Source organism: Papaver somniferum, chromosome 6, assembly GCF_003573695.1.
Source record: "Papaver somniferum cultivar HN1 chromosome 6, ASM357369v1, whole genome shotgun sequence".
Classification (NCBI taxonomy): Eukaryota; Viridiplantae; Streptophyta; class Magnoliopsida; order Ranunculales; family Papaveraceae; genus Papaver; species Papaver somniferum.
The window spans coordinates 29,818,444-29,845,429 of NC_039363.1; the positions used below are offsets into that span (position 1 = coordinate 29,818,444).

The 26,986-nt window shown below is 37.5% G+C and overlaps 1 long non-coding RNA gene across 2 annotated transcripts; it reads right to left on the reverse strand.

Moving 5' to 3' along the window:
* Nucleotides 1-2,538: 2,538 nt before the first annotated feature.
* Nucleotides 2,539-6,824, reverse strand: LOC113287230. Of its 2 annotated transcripts, XR_003329874.1 has the most exons (6): nt 6,691-6,824; nt 5,757-5,823; nt 5,413-5,486; nt 3,504-5,060; nt 3,356-3,406; nt 2,539-2,769 (listed from the first exon to the last, which is right to left on the reverse strand). It is a non-coding gene; the product is annotated as an uncharacterized LOC113287230 (long non-coding RNA). The 2 variants fall into 2 exon arrangements; XR_003329873.1 differs by lacking the exon at nt 2,539-2,769 and having other exon boundaries at nt 2,844-3,406.
* Nucleotides 6,825-26,986: the final 20,162 nt, after the last annotated feature.

Here is a 26,986-nt window from a genome sequence, read left to right on the forward strand (position 1 = left end):
AAATGACTTATAAGGCGCTAAGTGAATAGATCTTACTACAAGCTTTCTGCTTTAATGCTAATTATATTGCGTGGTTGCATCATCTTGGAAATAAAGTACAGGCTTAATGTTTGGCAGGAATAGTACAGGCTTAATACTTGCAGGATTGTTTTCAATGAGCACCGCATAAGAAATTTTATGCTGGTTACTTTCCATTTCTTTATTTCCTGATTTGTTTTCAACTTTTACTCATATCTACGTTACGGTAGGGGTGTAAGTAATACCCGAAAATACTCAGCCTGCCTGTACCCGTCCGAGCCCGCCTGTACCCGAAGTAGCCCAAAGCCTGTTATGGCCCGTCATGGGCCACCCAGCATGGCCTGGATTAATTTATTGGGCGGTCCCGGGCTTTGCAATTAATTATGATGCCCGGCCTGATACCCGGCCTGATACCCGGCCTGGTACCCGGCCTGAAAGCCTTCTATGTGCCATTAATCATTTAATATCCTCTTAAAAAGACTTAAACGTTACAATTTTATAATTGTCAATTTTGTGTCAAGAAAAATAAAGTATATAGTTGTTTTTACTTATAATTAACCTTTTCAAAACATTAATGGTAATATATTTTCTTATTATAGAAAGTTTACTGTACTCTAATTAATTAATTAATTAATTATTATAGGCTAAAATTTAAAATTTGTCATTGTAATTTAAATATAACATAATACTATCACTTACGGTATGCAATGTTAGAAAGGAAAGGATATCGTATTAAAAGTAAATAAATTTAATACCGTTCATTTGAAAATTTAAACTGAAAAAAAAATAGTGGCATGTCCGGCCCGATCTGGCCTGCCCGTATAAAAAGCGGGCTTTGGGCGGTCTTTGGGTAGCAAATTATCTACTTTTTGCCCGGCCTGCCCGGCCTGAAATTGTTTACGGGCTCATAAATATTAAGTCTGGCCTGCCCGACCTGTCTTAGTTTTTGGGCCGCGCGGCCCGGCCTGCCCGAATTTATACCCCTACGTTACGGTGATTCTATATCCTTTTCATCGTCTCCTTCGTTTGTTCCTTTTTTAGACAAAAAAACACAAATTTCTTACATCATGATTTATGTAGGGAATTAACAAGTCAGGTGGATGAGACCACCATTCTCCATATAGCTTATGTTTTCCCGCTGCAGCTAAAGAATCTTTAGGCTTATTACAACTTCTATAAACAAACTCACAAGACCACCCTGGATTATATATATTCATACATTTTCTGAGAAGAGGTAAATCTTGCCACCGAGAAAGGGTAGGTGACTGGTTTAAGTAAAAACTGATACCCAAGTTACCTGTTTTAAAGATGACATGAGACCAGCCGTTCATTGTTACCGTCTCCATAGCTTCTAGCATAGCGTAAGATTTAGCTTGATGAACATTTATAGCTCTTTTAACTGCTCCCCTTCCCATAACGTATGTTCTTGCAAAATTTCTCATTATAGGTTTAATACCACCAGAGTTATAAGAAACATCAATTTTATTGATTCTTAAAATAATGCATAGTAGGAGGTTCCCATTTAACATTCAAAATATAACCAGCTAATAAAAAATTACAGTTGTAAGGAGCATCAGTGTCTATTTTCAAAAAAATCAATATAGGCTTGCAAGAGGATGTTTCCATTTATGGAGAGTTTGAATGTAGAATTTATGGCTCCAGGAGATTTTGTGAAATTATGATTCCCTTGGTACGTTTGGTTGCCCAAATTCCTTGGATTCACGTTTTCTTCGGGATTTATAATTCCACCAAATCCCCCATTTTGAGTACCACCTCCCTTGATGATTTGCTGGAAAACTTAGTAGGAATTTATGGACCCATTTTTTTTAAACCTTGAAAGCTACATTTTCTCCCTCTAAACAGTCTCCAAGCAGTACATGGAATTTAAAACAAGGAAATGGTAAGAATTTTAGGAATTTTCACTTAGCTACCAAACACACCATTAAGATTCAAAATATAACTAACAGAAAAGTCATCAAGATGATGATATGCAACATAAGAGCTAACTTGATGATTGATTGTGTTTGGATTGGGTTTAATGTTACTAAAAATAGTTTTACATCTATCACTACACCAAATTTAACGTTTAGCAACAGCTAAAATCTGTTGCTGACTGGTCTTGCAACAGATTTTTGGCGTTGCTAAAGACCCTGTCGCAGTTTTTCGCAACAGCTCTAGTTTTGTTGCTAATTTCGTTCAGCAACGGAACTTGCAACAGAAAACGCAAAAACAAAAATTTAGAAACAGAAATAATACGTTGCTAATTCTAGAGTTATTTCGGGATATTTTCTATTAGAACAGGATATAGTTATTCTGGTTCAGATTTAGCAACACATTTTACCGTTGCTAAAATTTTAGCAACAAGAAAAAGATGGTCAAGTCTTTGTTGACCTAGTCAAAATCGATTTCCCCCAATTTATCCTGCAATGCCCCAGTTCCCTGCAAAGCCCCGATTCATCCAATTCTGATGACTCAATTTAAGAACCCTCATATTCAACATTCCCACAGAGAATACTTTAACCACAATGATTATAATTGATTCATTGTTATACAATTTTTTTATGTTGAGATTCATACAATGTTCCATGTTGACATAAAACTCAACTTCAAGTACATTCCAACACAAAAGCATCTGAAACTGACCCTAGTTAAAGGGAAAAAAATCCTACAAGTTCCTACAATATACCATATTCCCACTGAAGCTCAGTCTAGGAGCTATGCTTCGACACATATTTTCGGTGCAGATCACACCTACACCGTCGAAGAAAGAAACACCATTCAAAAGCAGTTGAGGATTACAATGCCTATTATAACCAATTTGAAAGGTACTACGCAGATAAGATTTATTATTCACAATTAGTAGGCCTTTATCCGGAAACATGCTACTTGAGACCTTGCATAAGCTGATGAGCCTAGCCGAGAATTACAATGTAACAAGGTAGATGTACTTACATAAATGAAAATGTGCAAAGGAAGATGAACAAAAATGAAAATAACAAATAAGAGACCGTGATAAAAAAGTTAATCTTCAAGGTCATTCATTACATTGTTATAGAAGCAGAAACCCCTATCAGCTGTTTCTTTTAGACATATAATTAAAAGACGGTCCACAAATCTAATAACCTAAACTAACATGTCAGTTGGTTCCTTTAGACATCCTCTCAACACATCGATTATGGCAATGATGTTTCAATCAATTAATGTTTAGTCTAAATCATATGGTCAACAACAACTAGAGGATGATGTTCTTTAAACATCTTGTCAACGGCTCAATAAAGCTTGGGTCAGAAACTCAAAGTTCATAACTTCAATAGTAAACAGTTGGCAAGATACAAACCTGGTCATTTGTTTTAATATCAGGAGAAACACCACCACCGACGCAGAGAACCTGACACACCAAAGAAAACAATATTTGAGTAATGTCATAATGACCATCATTGAAAAGTAGAAAGATAGTGAAATAAATACAAAATACACATATATACCTGAAGAATCACATCTATATACCTGCCACCAGAGATGCATTAGATAGCAAAATGCTGAACAAAAATCTTCAAGAGTGAAAAGCGTAAGTTGTCATATGCTTCTAACCCACTTCTGTAATTCCTTTTCAACTTCACAGCTCAATAGCACATTCATTGCAGTTCTATTCATTCATTTCTGCCTCATTTCACAGAACCATTCTGCAACAGCAACTCCATCTCAGTATCTTCTCCTAACTGAACTCCTCACAGCCAAAAATGCAACTGCATCCAAGCTTCCTTGCAACCTCAGCGGCAACACTAGTATCTCTCTATCTGTTGGCTTCTAAATCCTTGCACTTCTATCACCAGGTACTCCTACATATACCACCACTTATGCAACAAGTTGAACCAACACCACGCCTACAAGCATCAACACAATCTCCAGTTCCATTACAGCACCACCAGAGCCACGGACAACTCCATCTGACCAACGAACATTATGTGCAGCTCACAATCCCTAGCTGCAGGATAACCCATCTCAACTTGAGTTCTCAACCCATTCTCCATTTCTGTCTTGAGACATCACTTCCATGCATAAGAACTACAAGCAACAGCTTCTTCTGCAAAACCACCTCTGACCATTTTGGCAGCAAAGTAGCATCACCAGAGAATCTTTGCACAGTAGCAAGACCACCTGCAAGAACCCATGACAATCACCAGCACCAATCTCAGTTGCACCTGTTATATCCTGACTTCTGCAAAACCTTGTAACTCATCTTTCAGCCTCAGTTCAGTCAACGTCTCACTGCTCCATTCAGTCCATACTCTTTTTAATCTTCACTGCCTTCTACAGCCTTGTCTTCTCCACAGCATCATCAGTTCAGCTCAACTTCTTCCCTATAAGTTTCAACATCATAAACATCTCCTCTGCCTAGCCAATACATCACCACCTGCAGTTTCATTAAGCTTAATCAGCTTCAATATCCGTCGGTTCCTTGGAAATCACCATGGAAACAGCATCGAACCCATCTCTGACTCAATCCACTTCTACAGCTGCAACTTCAGCAGTTTCTAGCCATCTGCAATCACTTCAAACCTGCACCATCTGTAGCTTTATTACCAGCATCACATACACTTATCTCTCCTTCTTTTCTGTCACAATTTAGCTCAAAGTATCACATCAAAAGTGCAACTGTGTAATCTCAGCTGCAGCCTTCTCTTCTTGTGTGTATTCTTCAAATCCAACACAAACCCACTGTTTACAGACCTGATTAATCTCTAATCGAACCCCCAATTTATTTTTTGATTCTCTCCTCATTTCTGTCTTCTCTGCTTCATCAATTGCTGTACAACCCTAATTCATCTCTATCTGCTCCAGAAATCCATCCTCCCGGCATCAAAAATGCTCACATGTAGGTGGACATCGATGTGAGTATCATGACATGCTGCTAGCATAAACCATCTCTAGCATATAATCCATCCTTACCAAAATAGATCAGGAGCTAGCAAACTTCTTTGTGGAATAGCAACCCTTAATGCAAACTTCCTGTGTATTGCGAAGTCAGTGAAGCTGAAATACTGAAAACAGATCAGATAGTCGGAAGTTAAATGCCTGAGTTTCTTGCACAATGAATATCTGTGACCAAAGAATAGTCATTATCCAAAAACAATAATCACAAATTTGAGTTTTAAGCAATAATAAGAAGAAGCTGCAGAGATAATTCATATACTATGAAATAGCTTTTGGAAATCAAAGTAGACATGTACTGTGAAATAGCTTTGCGGATAAAACTTTCACACTCTTCAATCTAAATCACTAAGCAAGAACCAACGAACACCAAATCAATACAGTGTAATCAAACAGAGAAAACAAAAAGTTGGATAACAAAAGAGGGCATCTAAAAATCATACACATGAGCATACCCAATACCTCCAATGAATACTCTTTGTGCAATCTCAACAACTCCAACGCATTGTTGTTTCTGGTACAAGCACACTACAACCCTGCCAACAATTATAAACCAATTCAAATACAATATCTACTGCGAAAAAAAAGGTATTATGTAACTCTTTGTGCAAACTCAAACAAACAGACAAGATCACAAATCCAACCATGTATAAGATTGTTACTTAAAACGCCAGCAGTAATCTACATTCGTAGCCCAGGATAAGATATGGATAGTCAAAAAGAAAGGCATACTAAGCATGTACTTTCTTTCTCCACATGATACAACCAACATACATCAAGGCTAGCAAAATAGTTAGTGATATTACCTGTAATCCTTCCGAATTTGAGTCCATGAATTTTGACGACTGACCTACTTCCATATTCACTTACAACCTGCAGATTTCAGCACCAAAACAACATGAGAGTGAACCCCTAGATGATTTAAATGTGCAAGACATGATCACATAAAACAGTTAAATGAATCTAACCACTTTCAAGCTTCGAATACTTCACCAAATTTGCATCACTGAAATAATACAACTTACAAAATCCACAGAAAGAAACAAATAAGAAGACATGTCTCAATCATTTTTTCACCCATGAGGCCATTAATAATCTGAACCCACTACTAACTTCAACCATTCAAACAAAATACTCATCAAAATCAAGGGGTATTAAAGGATGAAACTAACTCAGAACATGGAGTTTGCAATTTAAAAGATAAAGAGTCATAACTAACAAATCATAATTTTGCAATTATTCTTGTATTTTTTGTTTTCAGGGACTGAACCATAAGAAAATTCTACAAAAAACACTCAGATCAACTTAAAACTTAAGCTAGAATCAGGCACAAAACCTGAAATTCAAAAAATAAATAAAGAAAGAAGATCTGAAATTTACCTTACAGCGAATTTAAGAAAGAAAAAAAAAACTAAATCGAATCTCACAGATCCAATCAACACATCAAATAGAACCAAAATCAATTCAAAAAAAAACAAACAGACCTACATGATTAGCACAGATCTTGAATAGCTTAGATTGTCTCACAACCAAACAACCTTTCTCAGTCTATTTATGTTTAAGAAGCTTTAAATTTCCAAATCCTGTTTCTATTGATTTTCATCTTTATCAAATCGGTATAGTTTCTCTTTTCTACACACCATATACATCAAAAAATCAAACCAATAAGAAAAAAAATCGAATCAAGTCTTAATTAGAAAACTAAATCACTGAGATTTATATATAGAAAAGCTTCTTTACCAGTCATAAATTTGTTCAAGTTTAATGATAGGTGCGATCTGTGCACCAATATCTTTTTCTTCACCATTATCATTATCTACTGCTCTTATCTCTTCTTCTTCTTACGGCTGGATAGAGAGAAGGAATGAACTTATCGAAAATAGAAAATAGAGAAGGGAGTGGATAGGTTTTCTGATGTTTAGGGTTAGAGAAATAGGGTGTAAGGTGGAATCATCTATCTGATTCAAAATGGTTTAAGTTGACTGGGTAGAAAAATAACAGGAAGTGTTACTTGGCACGCAGACGATTGGCATGCGCGAATTTCAGAAGATAAGCAGTTGCGAGTTTCGCAACAAAAACAAGTTGTTGTTAAAATTTAGTATAAATCTGATACCAAGTGTGATCGTTTATGGACAAATTCGAGACAATACAATAACAAGGTATTCACTTGACAATAGTTACGGACTTACGGTACAAAACCTACAGACTTACGATACAAAACCGATTGATTATAGGATCAATATCAAGTGATATGGATTAATGTACTAGTGTATTTACTTTTAATTATAATAAAACAATTATAATTGCGGAATGTAAAAGTAAATAACACAGCAAAATTTTTCTGATGGAGAAACTGCAAATGCAGAAAAGCTCAGAGACTTAGTCCAGTTTAGAATACTCACAGAATTAAGCTGCTATACAAAAAACAAAGCCAACTTCGTATAGTTGAGACCAAGTAATCTACCCCTAGTTACTTAGTTCCCTCAATATCCCCGCGTCTACGACCGTCTGGTCACACACATGAATCCCAAGACAGAAAATCACTATCTTGAGTTGCTTTACTGGTGTAAAGTCTTAAGCACTCAACTCCTTTTGACCATCTTCCAAACAGTAAAGGAACAAAGCTGTTTGGTAAGTACTCCAATAATCTTTAAAAAAAAGGTTCTTTAAGGTTTGACAAGGTCCTTCGGTTTAAACTAGTAAACTCCTTTGTCGAGTAAGATCAATCAAGATCCTTATTACCGAAGTAATTAGATCTATATTAGCAATCAATCTAAATAGATCTCGAAAGAGAACTATAAAGAGATATCGATCTAATTAACTACTTAACAAAGATAAACAAGATCTAGTTGGATCCCAGCCGATAAAGATGTTGCACAATTAAGAGATACGAAAATGAATAAGAAAAGTCTTCTTGACTTCAAACCTTCGATTGACTTCTTATGTACCTGCACACCACAAACTAGAATCTACTTATGATCGATCACACACAGAGCGGATTCTGTTAACAATGGATGATCACAAGTTGTCTTTAGATTCAAAAACAGTTCCAAAGATCCCGTCAATACTTTGATCTAGTTTGAGTGACCCTTATGTGGTAGGCCAGGGATTGTATAAGAAACAAGAGCAAAGGATAAGGGGAGACAGAAAGGCCTACATGTTAAACTGCAAGTGCACAGTTGTCATTGTAGTGTGTATGTGCAAGAACAGGTCATCTCCACGGGGACTAGGGTGTATAGTTGAAGTTTTTAAGTTACTTATCTAAATGCAAAATAGTGAAAATGGACTAAAACAATGGCAATGTGAAGGTGGCAGTGAACAAAGTGAAGCAGTGAGTAACAATGGCAAAAGAAACAAAGAAACAGTGAAACAAAGACAAACAAACCAAGGCAGTGAGCCAAGGGCAATGAGCAAAGATTACAGCTACAGATACAATGTGAAACAAGGAAACACTAGGTTTTGAATCCACATCTTGATCCTAAACTAAGGAAGTTCTTATGCAAGCTATGTCTTGTTCTTTCATGGAAGACTACAATGAGTGATTTACTAACTAATCTCACTAACTTACCCCTAGCATCAACTGTCTTCTTATAGCACAGCTGATCACAGGCTTGTTTGCTCAACCAGTTAACTATCAATTCTAAGGAAATTAAGCACAGCCCTTCAAATGGACTGAATTCTTAACCACTATCACTAACTTCACCCCTAGCATCAGCTGTCTTCTTACAGCACAGCTGATCACAGGTGATTAGCTCAAATGGCTAATTATCAGTCCTACTTCAGTTTAAACATCACAAGAACAACAACATGTATATTAACTATCCTAGCATGCAATCAAGAGTTTCATCTAAGCCCTAGCAAGTGATAAATTAAAACATGATGAATATGTGAAAATAAAACTGAATTTGAAAGTGAAACAAAAACAGAACATGAACAATTGAGGAACTGGCTAGTCCAGTCCTCTTGATGGTGCACTGGCTAGTCCAGGCATGCCCAAAAACAACACCCAAGAACCCTATTTATACATGCAAACCAAATATCCAAAAATCCCCAAAATATAAAATTTAGGGTTACACAAAAAATCCGAAATTGACCTTTACCTAATCTCTGAAATCAATCAATGGTCTCGACCCATTCTTCTATTGCTTCTCCTCTTCCGTAATTGGTGGTTTGATTTCACTAACTCCGTTTCTCTCAAACCTAGTTTCTAGGTTCACTGTTTTTGAAAATATAAAAGGGTTGAGAGAGAAGGAGCTAGAGGGTATCATGGTGGTGTCCTTTAGTGATGGCGGGGGTGGATGATTGATGGGGTACAGTGATGGAGGTAGTGAGTTGGTGGCGGACATGGTGGTGGTGATGGTCGCTGTGAAGAAGAGGGGAAGAAGAAGGAAGAGAACTCGATAGAGTTTCTCTTAGGGGATGTTTGATTTAGGGTAAATAGGTTAGAGTTCTAGAGTATTGAGCGGACCCATCGTATTTTGATGCTCAGATGGTGAAAGACGATGGATGAAAAGATGAGAAAATTATCCAACGACGAGAAGGAAATGGGAGTGGAACGACCGTTGGATCTGAGATACATCAAAACTGACGTTCTGAGATGAAGTTAGGTGCTAAAGTGTTAGACAGGAACATCAAACTTTGATGTACTGGCGATGCTGCGACCATTGGATTCAGATGTGATCCAATCTGACGGCTGGCGAAGGAGACGGATATGGATATTGGAAATGGGTTTGGGTAAGGGTTTTGGACCTTGGGTATGCCAAGCCCATATCTTCTTTAAGAACAATTCTTCCTTGTTAAGCCCATTTCTAGCCTTTTGGTCTTGTGCACAACATTCCTCGCGGCTTCCTTGCGTAATTCCTCCCGACTTTTCACTACTTTTCTGCTCTTTTCGCTCCGCAATTCATCCAAACTTTATCTACAACCTAAAAATGCAAAATTAATTAATAAAAATATTTATTCTTGAAAACAACGAAAATACAGAATATGGGATAAAATGTAGAATTAATGCACAAAAGATGAGTTAAATTCCAAGAAAAATATATAGAAATATGCACTTTTTAGCACTCATCATTATGTCAGAAGAGAAAGCTCTCAAGAATAATCAAACTAGGTTCAATCAAAGTTTAAACAACCGTTAGTCAATCAAATCAATAGTCGAAAACTAAAATAACAATGCAATTATCTAGTTTCCCACCAACGGTACTCGTATAGATTTTTGATCCCACGGAAGTCTTTAAATGACCGGTTGTAAGAGATTAAGCCTAATTAGGATACTTTCCTCTCCGGATAGACGGCTCCACCAGAAACAACACTAATGAAGTTTGCCTGACTCTTAGGATAGTTTTCAAGAAATGCAAACTCATCTATTTATAGACCAAGATTGTTTGGACAACAAGGAAATTCCAAAATCGAAAATATTCTCAAGATATGCAATAAGTGCCTAATTTCGATTTTCATATTTCCAACTAATATCCAACCTATAATTATTTTACGACATCAAAGACTTCACTTAGGGATTCGTTAATCCCGATCAAGTTATCGTTTACCTAATAGTTCTTATATCTGTATCTTTTTTTACTGGTTATTGAAGTTCATAAATTTTAGATCAGGAGCAAGATAGATATAAAATCACAAAGTTCTCCCTGTATCAGACTTTGTGATTCCACTAGATACATATATAAACTCTTCTTTGATTTGATTGGATTGTTCTTGTGAGGTGATAAGTGATTTAAGATTCTCTTTGATAAGAGTGTAAGTGTTATGGATCTGTGAGGTTTGCTTGACTTGTTCTACTGCAAACAGATTTCCAAACCTTAATTAAAATATTTCTGAAAGGAACTACAGTGGAGCATCAAAAGTTTTCACGAACTATTGTGGATCATCTTCTAAAGTGACCTGGTATTCTGCTAGAAGATTTACAAGAAAAATTTCTAAAGAGAATTGAGTTTTTGTTAGGAGTTTTACAGGTGCTTGAATATTACCAAAGCAGGGCAATTTCGTGGGTATACTTTGTCTCTGCATCCAGTCCGACGTTTGATAATAAGCAAGAGGTGTAACAACTTAAATTAGTGTGCGTCCAATCTGGACTAGGTCCAGGAATTTTTCTACAAAGTTTTAGTGTCCTTGTGTTGGTGGTTTTCAGTTCAGGGTTAAAATCGTGAAACCCTGTATTTAATGCGTCGTCATTCTGCAAAGAGACGGAGCCATTTAAAAGTTATGAGTGCCTAGGCCTCTTTACTTTACATATGTATTGAGAAATTCAATATACTTATATATGAAATTTATCCAGAATGGTGCATGTAGCAACAATCCCAAATATTCTATAAATTTTATTAATCTTCCATCTGCATTATTCACTAATGCATGGCCTGTCGAGAATTTATTCTATGCTATGTTCCCCAGCTGAACTCTTGATATTGACATGACATGACAATTAATGTTCGCTCGCGCAGCTGAGTAGCATGAATTTCCAAAAGTGTCAGGATTAAGATGTGCACAGAAGTACTCAATCAGAGGCACGCAAATTTATGCTGCTCTCTGAGATAAAAATTAGTGATTTTTGTATCAATGCGCAAAATTCACCAAAGTTGATTGACTTTGTGGCAGCTCACAAAATTCAATTTTTCTAACCTAATTTTATCAATTTGCAAAAATTAGGTTTTTTGCGGCCTGCGCAATATCTCGAACCCTATTGGTCGAGACCAAACCTAGGCAAACTAGGAAATTGATCCACCATGGAGCTAGTAGGAGCAAACCCTACCAAAAACAGGAAGTAGGAAGAAAAGAGGAAACCACGACCATAAGTAGCCATGGCAGAAAGGGCTTGGCCGCGCCACTTAGCCGGCCAATTTTCCCTAACTAGAGCTTCCTTTAGCCGCCGCTCCTTCTTCTAATTTGTTGGTTGTCGGCACCCTTTTTCCATTGACCAATCAAATTGCTCTAGATGTGCAGTCTACACTTTTAATTAAATGTAGAAGTTGGCTGGTCAACACGCTTAAATTCCTTAATAAACTGAATCTAGACTGTCCATGTCAGTCTTAAAACAATCATGACCACAAGATTTGGCCGGACGATTTAACGAGCTTGTCCTCCTCCAAGCGTGACCAAATAAACTCCATGGTGTTCATCGGCGGTCCCACTATTATTCCAACCAATCCGAATTCTCCTAGCCCTCCAGCAACATCTGATCGCTAGTCAGAAGTAGGGTAGTCACGCTATTGAAAAAGAAGTTTAACGAGTTAAGAATGGCCATGGAAGTCTCAAACTCATCGTTGCCGTCCAACTTTGCCAGCCTAGTTGGATGGCTTCTATTTTGTTCTGGGCGACCAATGAAGTGCCGACATGTTCATAGGCGACTCGCCTTTAGCCTTGGCCAATCATGTTGCTCACGACCTGCCAGCAACACATCAAACCGATCACTCAAAATAGGTCGGATGCGCGGTTTTGGAAACCCTAATTTATGTTAGCGGCAGCACATTACTGTCGCAAAACGATCTCGGCCGTCCAACTTGGCTAGCCAAATCGACCGGTCCAGATTGAATTTTAGGCGGCCAATGAGGTGCCGGTATGCTCATCGGCGACTCTCCTTTAGCCCTGGCCAATCGAATTACTCCCAGCGTGCAGCTAACGCCTAAAACCGTTAGCTCAAAGTAGGTCAACCACAGGCTTTAAAAGCCTCAAGGTCGACCAACGACAATACATAACTTCCGCAAAATAATCTCAGCCATCCGACTTCGCCATCCGAATTGACCAACCTAGATCTGATTTCGGGGATCCAATGAGATGTCGCCGTGATCACCGACCATCACCCTCCTATGAGGACCGATCGACTTGCTCCTTAGCATGCTCGAACAATTCCTGGAAGCTGCCCAAAGATGGCTAGTCGCGCTGCCTATATGAGTTTTAAATGAATTCAACGGAAGCCAATAACTGCCGTAAATCATCTTATCCAGTCAATTTGGCTAGCCTATTTGACCGGTCTAGATCTAATTTAGGCCGACCAATAAGATTTCAAAGTGGATACCAGCCATAACCCTCCTATAAGGACCGACCGACTCACTTTTGATGTACATGGATAGCTCCTGGCAGCATCCTGAAGATGGCTGGTCATGCTCCTTTTAGGATATTGAATTCCGCGACTAATTTAAGCAAGCTCTATACAACGATGCTTCATGAGTATTGATTCTTTTGAGCTGCTTGCTTAAAAGCGATGTTTTATATGCATCGATTACATACGATATTTTCTAAATATTGATTTCGCAAATAATTTAATTATTTGACCTAAAAGCATTATATGCTATTTTTTGCGGCAAGTTTCACAACTTGACTTGTCACATATAACTTCCTTCCGCCTAGCTTGCGCGTGATTGGTTAGAATAATTAGGTGTTGCAGGCAAGACCCACTCAACAACCTGCTGCATCTTTTTTCTACAAAAATACTCGAGACATCAAACATGTCACAAACTGGGTGATGTTCATCAGGGTATTGGTCTGGCGGTTTACATCGTGCGACGTGCAACATGCCCATTATGAGAAAGTGTCAGGAAAGGCAGACAGTTAGTGGCAGCAGAGAAGTAGTGGGTGTAAGACGACCTGTCTTCCCCTTGTAGTTACTACACCAAATTTTGGGATTAGAAACAGAACTGAGCCGTTACTAAAACGGGTTGTAACGGCTCTCTCCTGTTTTGTAACGGCAGTGTAGCCGTTACGAATTTTCGGTTGTAACGGCTTTTTAACAGGCTGAAGCCGTTACTACGTGGCAACTCGTAACAGGCGACAGCCGTTACGAAATTTTTGTAACTTGACAATCGTAACATGTTCCAGTCGTTACGAACTTTTTTGTAACAACTAAAAAATTACTGCTAGTCAACATTGACCTGGTCAAAATCAGTCAATACGACCAATTTTGACCAGGTCAATATTAACCGGCAGTTCATTTTCAGCCGGAAATACGCCGGAATTCCAATAACCTGCCTACCCTTTTCATTCCATCATATTCATTCAATTCATATAACTTTCAATCAAAGAAGAACATTCAATTCATATAAATTTCAATTAAAGAAGATCATTCAATTCTTCTAAGTACCAAAATTCTTCTTGTAAGTACCAAATTCTAAGTTAAAAAACTTGCTGAGTTCATAGAAACTTCCTACATTGTAACTTAGAAACTTATAATATTGAAAAGAAATAATCAGATGCCAATCAGTTCATAGATAGTTCATAAGCCAAGGATATCCCACCAAACCTGCAATCAAGATATGTGAATTAGATGAGGCAAAGCAAAGTCTATCAGTACTTACCAAGAACCACATAACCTCAATGAAAAGTAAACATGTCAGTAGTGTCAATCCACGCCCACAAGAGGATATAGTAAAGTATGATGTAATCATAAAGGACTTACGAGATGATGTTCTCAGTGTCATCATCGATCCCAGCTTTATCCCACACGTCAGATCAGTGTTATGCTTCACTCCATTGATTTTGTAATTCCATGACCCACTATCGGGAACCTGAAAATACAAAGCACCAGTTAGCCTCTAGTTCATCATATACAAAACACCACAAGGAAAACATCTACCATACAAATCAGTTCAAGACACTTTGAACCCACCTATTATATTTTTAAGAAGTGAATCAAGTTTCACTGACTTCAAAAACATGATTACAGTCACTAATAAGTAGATTGTTAGCGTGAATCTAGAGATAACAAACTCAACACGTCTAAGTATAGTATATGTGCAGCTGGCCAACCATTTAAAGAGGCACTCAACTTTAACTTTAAGCATCTGCCACACACCTAACTTATAAGACTTTGGAAGTTCCAGGCCAACGTTGACTTTGAAAAAGACATGAGTATTATGGGGTTGGGGACCTAAAAAGAAAGCACCCAATACTATTTAACTCATGTCAACGAGAACCTTAGGTGATTACCAAGATGTTGTTCAGTATTAAGGGACTATGTTCAACTATCAAGAGACTGACCTTTTTCTTAGCATCTTGGAATAATGCACGAACATGGAGAGCACCAACTATCAAGGGTACTTGCAGAATACTCCCACTCCCTGCGACAAGCAGCAATCATGTCAACACTTCTGTTAATATTGTCTTGGTAACGGTTAACAACACCAATCCAAGGGAACCGTAGTAGATACCATTTTCCTTCTAATATCTGGTGAACCCAAAGAATGTCAATCAAGACATTACCCTGTCAACCAATCTTAGAACTTTAAATTCTTAAGAAATACCCTGAATCATACTTGGAGGTTAGAACATCTCTTCTACCTCGTAATTTGGATACTAATAAAAGACAAAACATCTCTATGACTGTAGGATATGTTTGAGAATATAATGAATAACTGCAAGGCAGTAAGCAACTTACATCAACAACGTCAGTACCCTTATCCATGAGATATATCTTTGCCAAGACCCCTGAACTGATCTCTCCTGAAAAATGCAAACAGAAAATACTATGAATAAGGAACTGGGTCGTAGGACTATACCTTCTCAATAAATGAGCAAACCATGTTCTCAATATTCGCAGTGATGCTATCAGATTATAAAGAAAACCATCTTCAAAGCCGGGTTTATCATTCAATTCCATATTAAGAAAATAAGTTGAATCATAATATATCATGAATTACAGTAAGAGAACTAGGAGCATCGATCTACAATTCAAACCTGACGAAAAGGTAAATGATTTAATGAAACATACCAATGACAACTTTTGTCAACCCAAGTATATTAGTGTCCCTTACCATGCAGCAATATCGATTTTTTCAGGCACAGGTCTCGTGACAGGATTTATTCCGGGAACATTAAAATCGAGATCCATTAGTGCAAAAGAAAATGAGAAATCCAAGGAGAAACATAAGAAATTTATCAACTACCTAAATGATAGTATGGTAAAACTGTAACTAAAACAAATTTAACTTCTTCTGGTTTATTAATCTCACTATGCACCCTGTTAAGTAGCACAAAATCCAATCCTTTCACCAAATGTGTATGTTCCACATCACCTACAAACCATAAACAACCACCACTCAATACAAATTTCATACAATCTCGCCGCGCATTGCACATGATTAGAATCTAACTGACAATAATCAAAAACACGAACCCTTACCAAGCTCAGTTCCATACCACCTGCAATGCCATGGCTTGACTGCACTTGGTTCAACCATCAACTTCAGTTCAGCTCATTCCACATAGTAATTCAGTTCCGTTCACTCTTCCATAACTCAATTTCCCGTTCTTGAATATCACCTGCAATTGCTTCTTTCCACACTTCACACAACACAATCTCAATACTCAACTGCAACCCTAATCCATAATCCATCGCTCCAGTTCTCAACCACCAGACCACAATACCCATTATCCATCACTGGTTTCTACAAAACTGAGTTGCAGATGCAACCCATCTTCTCAATTCAAACCAGATTCTTATCCACCACCAGGATTCATCTTCTACAGCTGCATTATCATAAATCACCTACCAGAGCCCTACTTCTCATCTTCTCAGACTCATCAACACAACACACATCAATTCTATCTCCACTTTTTGTATCTTTTAGAGCAGCTGCAACTTCAACACTTGAACCCTAATTTAGGATTACAGACTGCAAACGACACTCTCACAAGAGATTAGGGTTTATATTGCAGAATATTAAAAAATCTAAAAAACTTCAAATCTCAGGAGAATAGGGAATAACAAACCTCAGATCGGAAGCGCTTCACTAGATCAATCCGATTAATGTAAGCTTATCTTAGGGTGGAGAGAGGCTTACGCAGGTGACGATGAAACCCTAAAATCAGATGATGAAAGAGTTCTAACTCTGAACTCTCATAAACAACCTGAAATCAGATGATGAAACCCTAACATTTGATTAACAAACTGGACAACAAACCTAGAATCTGATTAACAAACTGAAACCTAAAATCGGAAAAACTGAAACCCTAAAATAGATGATGAAAGACTTACATAGATGATGAAATGGAAATCCTAATCTCGGTTAACAAATGTAAATCTTCAAGGAAGAATAAAGAGAGAAGAGAAGAGGTCGTCGAAGATTACTGAAGATGGTTTCTGTGAGAGGAAGAAGAGGGGCAGGAGAAAAGAGAAAGAGAAAGAAAATTGTATCGATTTCACCAAGGCATGGGAAGAAAAGCAATGGTACCCATGTGAATAGCACACGCATGAGAGGAAATATCCTCTAGTGTTAATCATCTTGGGTGGAAACACAATAGTACGTGTGTGAATGACACACGCAAAAACTCTAGGTGTTACGGCCAGGTGTGACCAAGCGTGTGGCTGGCACGCCTATATAAAAAATTCGTAGCGGCTGATCCCTGTTACAAATTTTTTAAAATTTAGTAATGGCTTTCATCTTTTACGAATCCGGTAATTTGGTGTAGTGAGTAGGGACGTGGTTTTCAACATTTTACACAATCCCCACTTCTTCATCACTCAACTACTTTCACTTCCTATGAGATCAGGGCGCGTTCAACTATGACTTGTATAAATAGGTTTTCAACCTATTTCAACAAAGAACGGTGATCAACACAAGTATTCAGAAAACACCAAGAACTTGTAACTTACATCCCGTAAGCAAGTTCCACATTCTGATACAAGTCATAAAACAACCACACCTTGAGAGTTAACCATTCTGATCTCAACACCTTATTCGCTTCCCTTCCTAAGATCAACCCTTCTTCTTCATTTTGTGACCGAAGCAAGACTGGAACGACCATTTCTTGGTTTAGGCTAGAATTGTACAGATTGATCTCTCGAATCTAAAGTACTCCTGTGCAGTACATTTGTTTAGGGTTTAGATTCGTTTCTCGGCGGCACACCCAAATTTATCATATCCAGCAGAATCAGTTTTTACCCCAAAACACCTTGTTAATAAAATTTCTGGTGTTTTGGGTTATTTCCCTTTCCGCATTATATAGTTTATCTTTATAATAAGAATAACATGTAGTACGATAGTTATCAAGCTCTAGTTGATTAAGATCCTACAAAACTTGTTCTTGTTGAATTTGTACCTTGAAATAAAGATTGCAAGTTTCATACTTGTTGGAATTTGGATCTTGTACAATTCATGTACATAATAAATTTATCTTTCATTTTAATTTTTGAGAAAAACTCTTCTACATAATCAAGTACGCAGAACTTTGGTCTCGACATATTGATTTTGGAAGAGAAAGATAGAAACCTTTGTTAGAGCATTTCTCGGTAGAACTCACAAGTGTTGCTATCTCAAGCTTGTTTTCAAATTTAGTTGATCAAAAATATATCTTGATTTCTAGTCTACTACATAGTCATGTATCGATTTAGGATAGAAGTGTGTAGTTGAGCATCAGAGTTTGAAGAAGAAGATCAGCTGAAGACTTTGGATTGGAGATCAACTGAAGAACTCTGGAACTTCGTCGACAAAAGGCATGTGAAGACTGAACCATCTATTTACTTAGATATATTCTATTCTATCTTCTAAAATGAGACTAAGTCGTATGACTAAGTAGACTTTAAATTCTCGCATAATGAAATTTTTGAGCTGTGTTTATTCTAAATATATTTCTCGAAATATGAGTCAAGCTATATGTCATTCGAACAATTTATTGTTCAAGATGATCAATTCAAAATAGCCTTGAACAATGATATTTGTGAGATTATCATTACTCAGGAACGTTTCTATTTGACTCATTTCAGTCATGTGAAAATAACCTTAAACATTTTATATGATCTGTGTGAGATAATCATCTAATGTTAACTTGGGATGTTTTGTATTGATTAAGTAATCATTTGAGAATTACATGGAACAAGTGGTATGTGTAAGATTACCGTTATCGTCTTTCGAGGATGTTTCAAATCGATTATCAAGAGTTTTATAGAAATATTGACTTATGGATACAGGACAGTACGCGTACCTAGTACACGTACTGGTGAAACTAGTTTGGGTCAGGAAATTCAGTATGCATACCTAGTACACGTATTGGCGTAACAATGATGGGTCCGGAGCCGTAGTAAGCGTACTCAGTACACGCACCGGCGAGACTTCCGGAACTTTAGTATGCATACTCAGTACACGTACTAGTCAGTTTATGTTCGGCTAAAGACACCTTGGTACACATACTCAGTATGCATACCAAAACGTTTGTGCTCGTGAAATTAGGGGAGTATGCATACTCAGTGTGCATACAAGAGTCCCTGAACTGTAACTACTGTGAGGGCACGCATACCTAGTATGCATACCTTAGCATCGCAACTCACGAACTGGATGTAGTACATATACCCAGTATGCATACTTACCCAGACGAATATATTCAGATGCATTCAGAATATTTCCACGAGATACCGAACATTTGAATAACTATCCAAAACACATGTTAGATATATATTTAATCACCAATTAAGTTTTGGTTGATTATCAAGTTGAATCTAAAGTGTTTTACGTAAATGACGAAAAGCTTATTACGTTCATATGACTAACTTTAGTTGACCTTTATTGAGCCTACTCATTGTACACGTTTTGGTACGGTTCATCCTTATATAAGATTGTATATTTCATTTGTGTGAAAGTCAATCTAAACCATCTAACGGTGGATAAGATTTCTTATTTTCAAAACTATCTTAGCTTGAATCTTAAGTCAGAAATTCATCTAATGGTGAATGTTGTTTGCTTGATTACAAAGCTATCCCAGCTTAAATCGTAAGAAACCTATGATCTTGAAAGTCTATATAAAGACAAGCTCTTGCATTTGGGAAAACTAAGCCGACACATTCGTGTGTCCTAGTTGCAAACTAGCGTTGATTCTCTCTTAACATAAGTTTCCAGATTTTTTTGTGAAACATCATTAGGTTTACGACTTAAAGACTTCGCTTGGGATTCGTGAATCCATTCCGACTATTTTATCTTTGATAGTTCATGTATCCTGATCTTACACTTCTATCATTTTGAGTTTATCTCGCTTCTGAGTTATCTCGAGTTTATCTCCGATAGGTAAGATACAATGGAATCACAAAGTTCTTCGTCTCAGACTTTGTGATTCTGCAATAACTTCTTCTATTATTAGTAGTTATTATGAGGTGAAGAATAATCTAGGTCTGATAGGTGTAGAATACACCGTATTTACTATCTATAGTTTATGCTTTCTTTGCTATTTTTTTCTTGTAAATTATGTATTTTACGCGTGTTTTTGAGTTATTAGGTACATTGGAGTCGCACGGAGGAAAAGAAGAAGAAATCACCTAAATTGAGCAAAAAGGAAAAAATTATCATTTTACAGGAGAACACTACCTGGAGCTCAGCCAAGGATAAGGGGCAACCCATTTAAGAGTTAAAGCACCCGGTTAGATACTCATGGCACCTATGTATTAATCTAGCTGGGGATGTCATTGGGCGGCCCATTATAGTACCAGATCCGGACCCAGTTCTTATACTCTAAACCTAACTCAGAGAAATCATTTTCTCTTATTTCCCCCAAGTTAAAACAGTCTCTGAAATTGAGACGAGAAAAGCAGCAACAGCTACTGTTTACTGCCGAGAGAATAGATCGAGAAGCCAACAAAGAGATCGAGAGTTAATGAGCTCCGCTGACTGAATCGAGAGACAAAGAAGGTGATTAAATGGCTGAAGATGGTGATGAATGTTACTGTTGTGATGTAGATTTAGGGTTCTTTATGTATGATTGGTGTTCTTGGAGATTAGAAGGGGGATCTGGTGGTTGTGATAGTGAATGGGTAATGTTCATATTTCGATTTGGTTCGAGATGGGTTCTGTTGGTATGATTTTGGGATTAAAAAGATTGAATCTGGCAGAGAGATTAATAGAAGAAGCAGTTGCTGGAATGGGTTTGCTGGTTAAGGGTTTGGATTTGTTTCTGCAGTCGAAGTATTGAGGGTTTGCTGCTGTTCAACTGAAGTTGTATGGGTTATGGTGGTGTCTGATGGATGTTGAGAGTGATGCAGTAGCAGACGGAAACAAAATCAAGTGATGATCTTAGATTGAATGGGTTTCGGTGAATGATTAAGGTGAAGAACAATGTTGTGATGTTGAGAAAATGGGTTCTTCTTGATTTTAGTTCTGATTCCAAGAAACTAATTGATGCTGTTGAGCTAATGGAGCTGTAACTATTGGGAAACAAAGAAAGAACAAGGAAGAAGATACTGAATTGAGAGAAACAGATATAGAAGACGAAATTGTTGCTGTCAGCACTAGCAGAAGAATGAATGTTTGAAATTGTATAGATGTATGCTAGGATTTGTTACAAGGTGTCCTGAATTGGCCTGGAAATGTGAGAAAACAGACAGAACTCGGCCGACTTTGTGCTCTGGCGAGTCAACTCAGCGATTCCAGATCCAACTCAGCTGAGTAAGACCAGTTAGCTGAGTAAGATGCTGACTAGAAAGCTGAATCTCTACTCCCTCGACCCAGAAAGACTGTTAGTTTGACTCAGACAACCGGGACAGAACTCAGGTGGCCGACTGTGACGTTTCAGACAAGATTCCGGTGATCCCGATAACTTTTCAGGCGACGAAATTACATAATTTTTTGGATTCATCTCATGGGTGTGAATACTTAGATTTGGAAGTTGGATGGACTTGAAATTGGGTGAAGAATTGGGATTGGATATGGAAAGAGAAGATGGAAGATTTGAGAAAGACTTGGATTTGGAAGTTGAGCTACAAAGGGAAAGAGATTCTATTCCTAAGAGGATTGCAAGGATATTGAAGCCTATAAATAGAGAAGTTCTCTACTTTTCTCTATACACTTCTACACCTCTACACACACAACACTTGTGTTTTTGCTTGCTTTTTCAAAATTCTTCTTTTAATTATTTGTGTGAACTTTAAAAATTCTCCCTTTAATTATTTGTGTGAATTTAAAAAACATGAGTAGTTAATTTTCTTATTGATTGAGGATGATTCCTAGTTCTTAACATGATTTGAGTTTTTGTTTTAAAATCTACCTTGAAGTTTTTCACATGATTATCGTTTGTTTTTACTAATAGGAATGTTTACACATTCATGGTTTATTGATAGATTGTTTAGAGGGCACGCTAAATTGATTTGTTAATTTGATCTAAATCTAGTGGAAGTTAGGGCATAAGTAATCGCTTCTTGACTCTTTACACAAGTAGCAAACACGAGACCTTGAGGAGGGATTCCGTGGAGCAATTGTGTGTGAAAACAACGCTAGAAAGTGGACCAAGCAAACCGATTTTAACTACTAGTATTAAACCTAAATTCATAAATCTTAATGCGTTCGGGGAATTACATCTTGTAAGCGAACCTCAAGGTGGTTCTTTTGAATAGAATCTGATAACTAAGCGGACTTGTTACTCAGTGAAATAAGGAGTTTTGGGGTTAGCTAAGCGAACCTTCTATCCTACGGTTGGTGATAATCTGTGACTAATAACATGTGGATGAAAAACATAACTTGAATCATTGTTTTGCAACGAAGAAAGATTCCTTGATCTTGTCTCTCTTATTGATTTCAACTTTATCTTTTTAATTGCTTTATAAAACAAACCCCCCCTTTTTGTGACAATTAAACAACTAAAACTCTTGTTCCTCGTGGGAACGAACTTGACTACACTATATTACTTGTTAATTAGGTGGAAAAATATTAATTAATTTGTTGTGGTTACGACACGCATCAAATTTTTGCGCCGCTGCCGAGGAGCAGCGGACGATTTTAGTTGTTTTATTTTTCTTTTTGCTTTATTCTTGCTTTGTTAGATTCTATATCGTATCTAGCTTAGTTTTCGAGAATCTTGTTTCAGGTACTAAATCTTTGGTGAATGCTTAAAGAGGGCAGACCGAGTCCAATTGGTATACTCTTCGATCCGGCACTCAACTAAAGGACCCCTTTCGAGCGGTTAACACTCCGCTTCCTCGTTCTTCATTTAGTGAGTTCGCAGATTCCGATATAGACGAAGAAGTAATGGCTGATCGTACACTCAAGGATCTAGCTTCTCACAAGCTCGATACACAACAATGGTGTATCCAAACTAATTCAACATTGAGATCAAGCCTGGGTTGATTAGAGAGTTACCAAAGTTTCATGGTATGGTGAATGCAGACCCAAATAAGCATCTTATGGACTTCCAAACCATAGTCATGGCTATGCTTCCACCGGAGAATAATGCGGATGGAGCAATGTTGAAAGCTTTCCCGTTCTCTTTGGCGAGAAATGCTAAGGAATGGTTATATTATTTGCCTTCTGGAAGTATCACCACATGGAATGGGATGAAGAAACTCTTCCTCGAGAGATATTTTCCTGCCTCAAAAGCTACTCAAATTCACAAGGAGATTTGTGGGATGAAGCAAAATGTGGGAGAGTCATTGTATGAATGTTGGGAGCGATACAAGAGATTGGTGGCAAGCTGTCCACACCATCAATTCAGTGACGTCATGATACTCCAATAATTCTACGAAGCTCTCTACCCCATGATAGATCTCTTCTTGACGCCGCAGGTGGTGGTGCACTAATGAACAAGACGTTGACCCAAGCTAGAGAGTTGATTGAAAGTATGGCTGCAAACTCGCAATAATTCTACACAAGAGAAGAACCAATGGTTAGGCGAGTGCATGAAGTTAGTGATTCATCATCATACCTTGATCAAAGGATGAGTAACATGGAGATAATGATGCAAAGGATGGCTGCAGTTATCATACCTTCATATGATGAAGAGTTGGAACAAGTAAATGTTTTGTTTCCAAATAAAAGGCCAAGGTACGATCCATACTCCAATACTTACAATCCCGGTTGAAAGGATCAACCTAACTTTAGTTATGCTAACAAGCAAGCGAATCCATATGTGCAACAAGGTGGATTCCAACAATCACGCTTCCAACCTCAACAACAATTCCAACCACAACAAGTCAAGGAGCAAGATTCTTCGAATGATGACAAGTTCAATGTGATAATGCAAAGCATGCAAGGTCTCACTTCTATGTTACAACAAAACCAACAAAAGACCGATTCGACAATCAAGGCTTTGGAACAAAAGACCGGTTCGGAAATCAAGGATTTACAAATTCAAGTGGGGCAACTGGCGACCGATGTGAACCTATTGAAAGCTCAAGTATCCACAAAGCTTCCTTCACAATCATTTGTGAATCCAAGAGAGAGTGTTAATGCAATTTCCTTGAGGAGTGGAAAACAAGTAGAGCAACCAAATCAACAAGATAAGGTGCATGAAGAGTTAGTCGAAGACAAAGAGGAAACCACACCAAAGGATAATTCCAAGGAACAGGTTCCTACTTTCACCACTCCACCCCCATTTCCTAGCCGCTTTGCTAAGTCGAAGAAAGAGTTGGAATACAAGGATATTTGGGACATCCTTAAAGAAGTACAAGTCAATATTCCACTCATTGAATCTATTCGACAAATTCCTCGTTGTGCAAAGTTCTTAAAGGAGTTGTGCATGAATAAGAAAAGATTGAAAGGGAATGAAGTCATGAGTGTGGGGGAGAATGCTTCGGCGTTCATTCTCAAGAAACTCCCACCTAAATTAAAGGACCCCGGTAGTTTCACCATACCTTGCACAATTGGTAAAACAAGGTTTACTTGAGATTTGCTAGATTTGGGAGCATCGGTTAATGTTATGCCTTCCTCGATTTATGATTCTTTAAATCTCGGTCCTCTTAAGGAGACCGGAGTAGTTCTTGACTTGCTAACCGATCTAATGTTTACCCGAAAGGGATTATTGAGAATGTTTTGGTGCAGGTTAATGAGCTTGTATTCCCGGCCGATTTCTATGTCTTAGACATGAATGATGAGAACTCTTCGAAGTCTACACCTTTGCTATTGGGTAGACCATTCTTAAGCACCGCTGGAAGGAAGATTGATGTCTAAAACGGAACCTTGACTATGGAGTTTGATGGTGCAGTCATTGACTTCAATATCTTTGAGACAACGAGATGTGCTCCCTCTGGAGGAGTAATGTGATGCAAGAGCTAAGTCGGGCCCTCGACTTTAAAACAAGCGCTTAATGGGAGGCAACCTATAGGTTTTGTATTTCTTACCTTTTACTTTTTATTTTATTTTTATTTTGTTTATTTATTTTTTCTTGTTCCATATCATACTAGGATTTCCCACCTTGACTTTACTTGGACGATTCAATTACATTGAGGACAATGTAAGGTTTAAGTGTGGGGGAGTGGTTAAGCATATTAAAAAAATAATTTTTTTTTTGCATAAAACCTCCAACTTTAGAGATTTTAGAGTCACTAGCATACTTCTAGGTATGTTTACGTAGAGAATTCTGACCGACATAACTGAACTTGGAAGTGTTAGGGAACAACGTTCGGATTTCTTGCTTGTTAGAGTGTTAAATAATGGATTTAATCATGCCGGTGATGCAGATTAGGAGCAGGGAGACATGCATTATTAGAGTTGCTGATCAATCATCAGTGGAGACTACCCTATTTATATCATGCGAGGCACCGACAAGATTTATTTATAAACAATTAAAGAGCTTTCTTTTGAGTGTGTGTCACCGTACGTTACTTCTGAGTAGAATGGTGAGCTAACCAACCTCCCACCAATAGAAGCACTACTCTTTGATTTCTTGAGTGCTAATTTTGTCAATCATGAGGGTGACGTCTATAGATGAAAGCCTCCTTCTTGTAGTTCGATTTGCAGTTAGCACTGTTCTCTCTCTCGACAACAACGGGTCCATAGAAACACCATCATCATCAACAAGGGAGTGAAATCAAAATCTACAAGGAAAGTTGAAAACGTTCAAGGTTTACAAGCAATGGAACAAGAAAAGAGTAAATTTCATATCCAAGTAAAGCAACATATAATGAGCGGATTTTTATATATACATGTTGAAGACTTACATATAAGGAGCGTAATTTTATATCCAAGTTGAAGACTTATTTACAAGAGCAAAGAAAAGCAAAAGGTGAGAATTATTGAAGTTTATGATTTCGAGACGATACAAGTTGTGAAGAATCAAGCGGTAAAGCATTTTTCCCACGGCTATGGTTTGCTTTTATTTTCACTTTGTTTTGTAAAAGAAAATGAAAAAAAATGAAAAAATGAAAGAAAAAAAAATGATGGCAAGAGAAATTTTTGTTTTTATCTTTAATAAGCCGTGGGGAAGAAAAATCTATAAGGAAGTTTCAAGCGACAAGGATTTAAGGTAAAGAGTTACAAATTGTCAAGGAATTACGAAGTTCGAGAGTTTATCATCAATAGTTGAATCCGAAGACGAAGACCAAGAAGATAAAAACGAGGAGCGGAAGACGTTTCTATTGGATGTTGTGAGTGTGGTGTTATCATCATTGCAATCGGATGTGAAGGTGAGTAAGTAATCTCATCCTCGATAATAGTGGTTGATTTTCTTTCTTAGAGATCGTCAGAAAAATGGTTTTTCAAAATGTTAAAAGATGTGAGTTTTTAAAATATTTTGGAAATTGTCCTTCCCACCATTCAACGTGTTGCAGGAATTTTCTCTTCATTCCTACCTGCACACATGTGAGACCCATAAAAAAGCCGTCTTATTCAGTGCAATTATCAGAAAATCCTTTTTGGTGAGGCAGAAGTTGAGGCGAAATGCTTATTGATCGCTTCTCAAACACGCGTTCTCTCATTATGGTGTGGTTATTTCTCACTCAACATTTAAGAATGAGAATATGTTCTTTAGTATTTCTAACTTCTTATTACTAGCATGCAGAAACTCTATGTCCTCATAGCTCTTTGGATGCTTGGGACGCTGGAACGCTTTGAAGTTGTAAGTTTTAGTTTTTTGCTCGAGGACTAGCAAAGTCTAAGTGTGGGGGAATTTGATAGGTGTAGAATACACCGTATTTACTATCTAGAGTTTATGCTTTCTTTGCTATTTTTTCTTGTAAATTATGTATTTTACGCGTGTTTTTGAGTTATTAGGTACATTGGATTCGCACGGAGGAAAAGAAGAAGAAATCACCTAAATTGAGCAAAATGGAAAAAATTATCATTTCACAGGAGAACACTATCTGGAGCTCAGCTAAGGATAAGGGGCAACCCATTTAAGAGTTAAA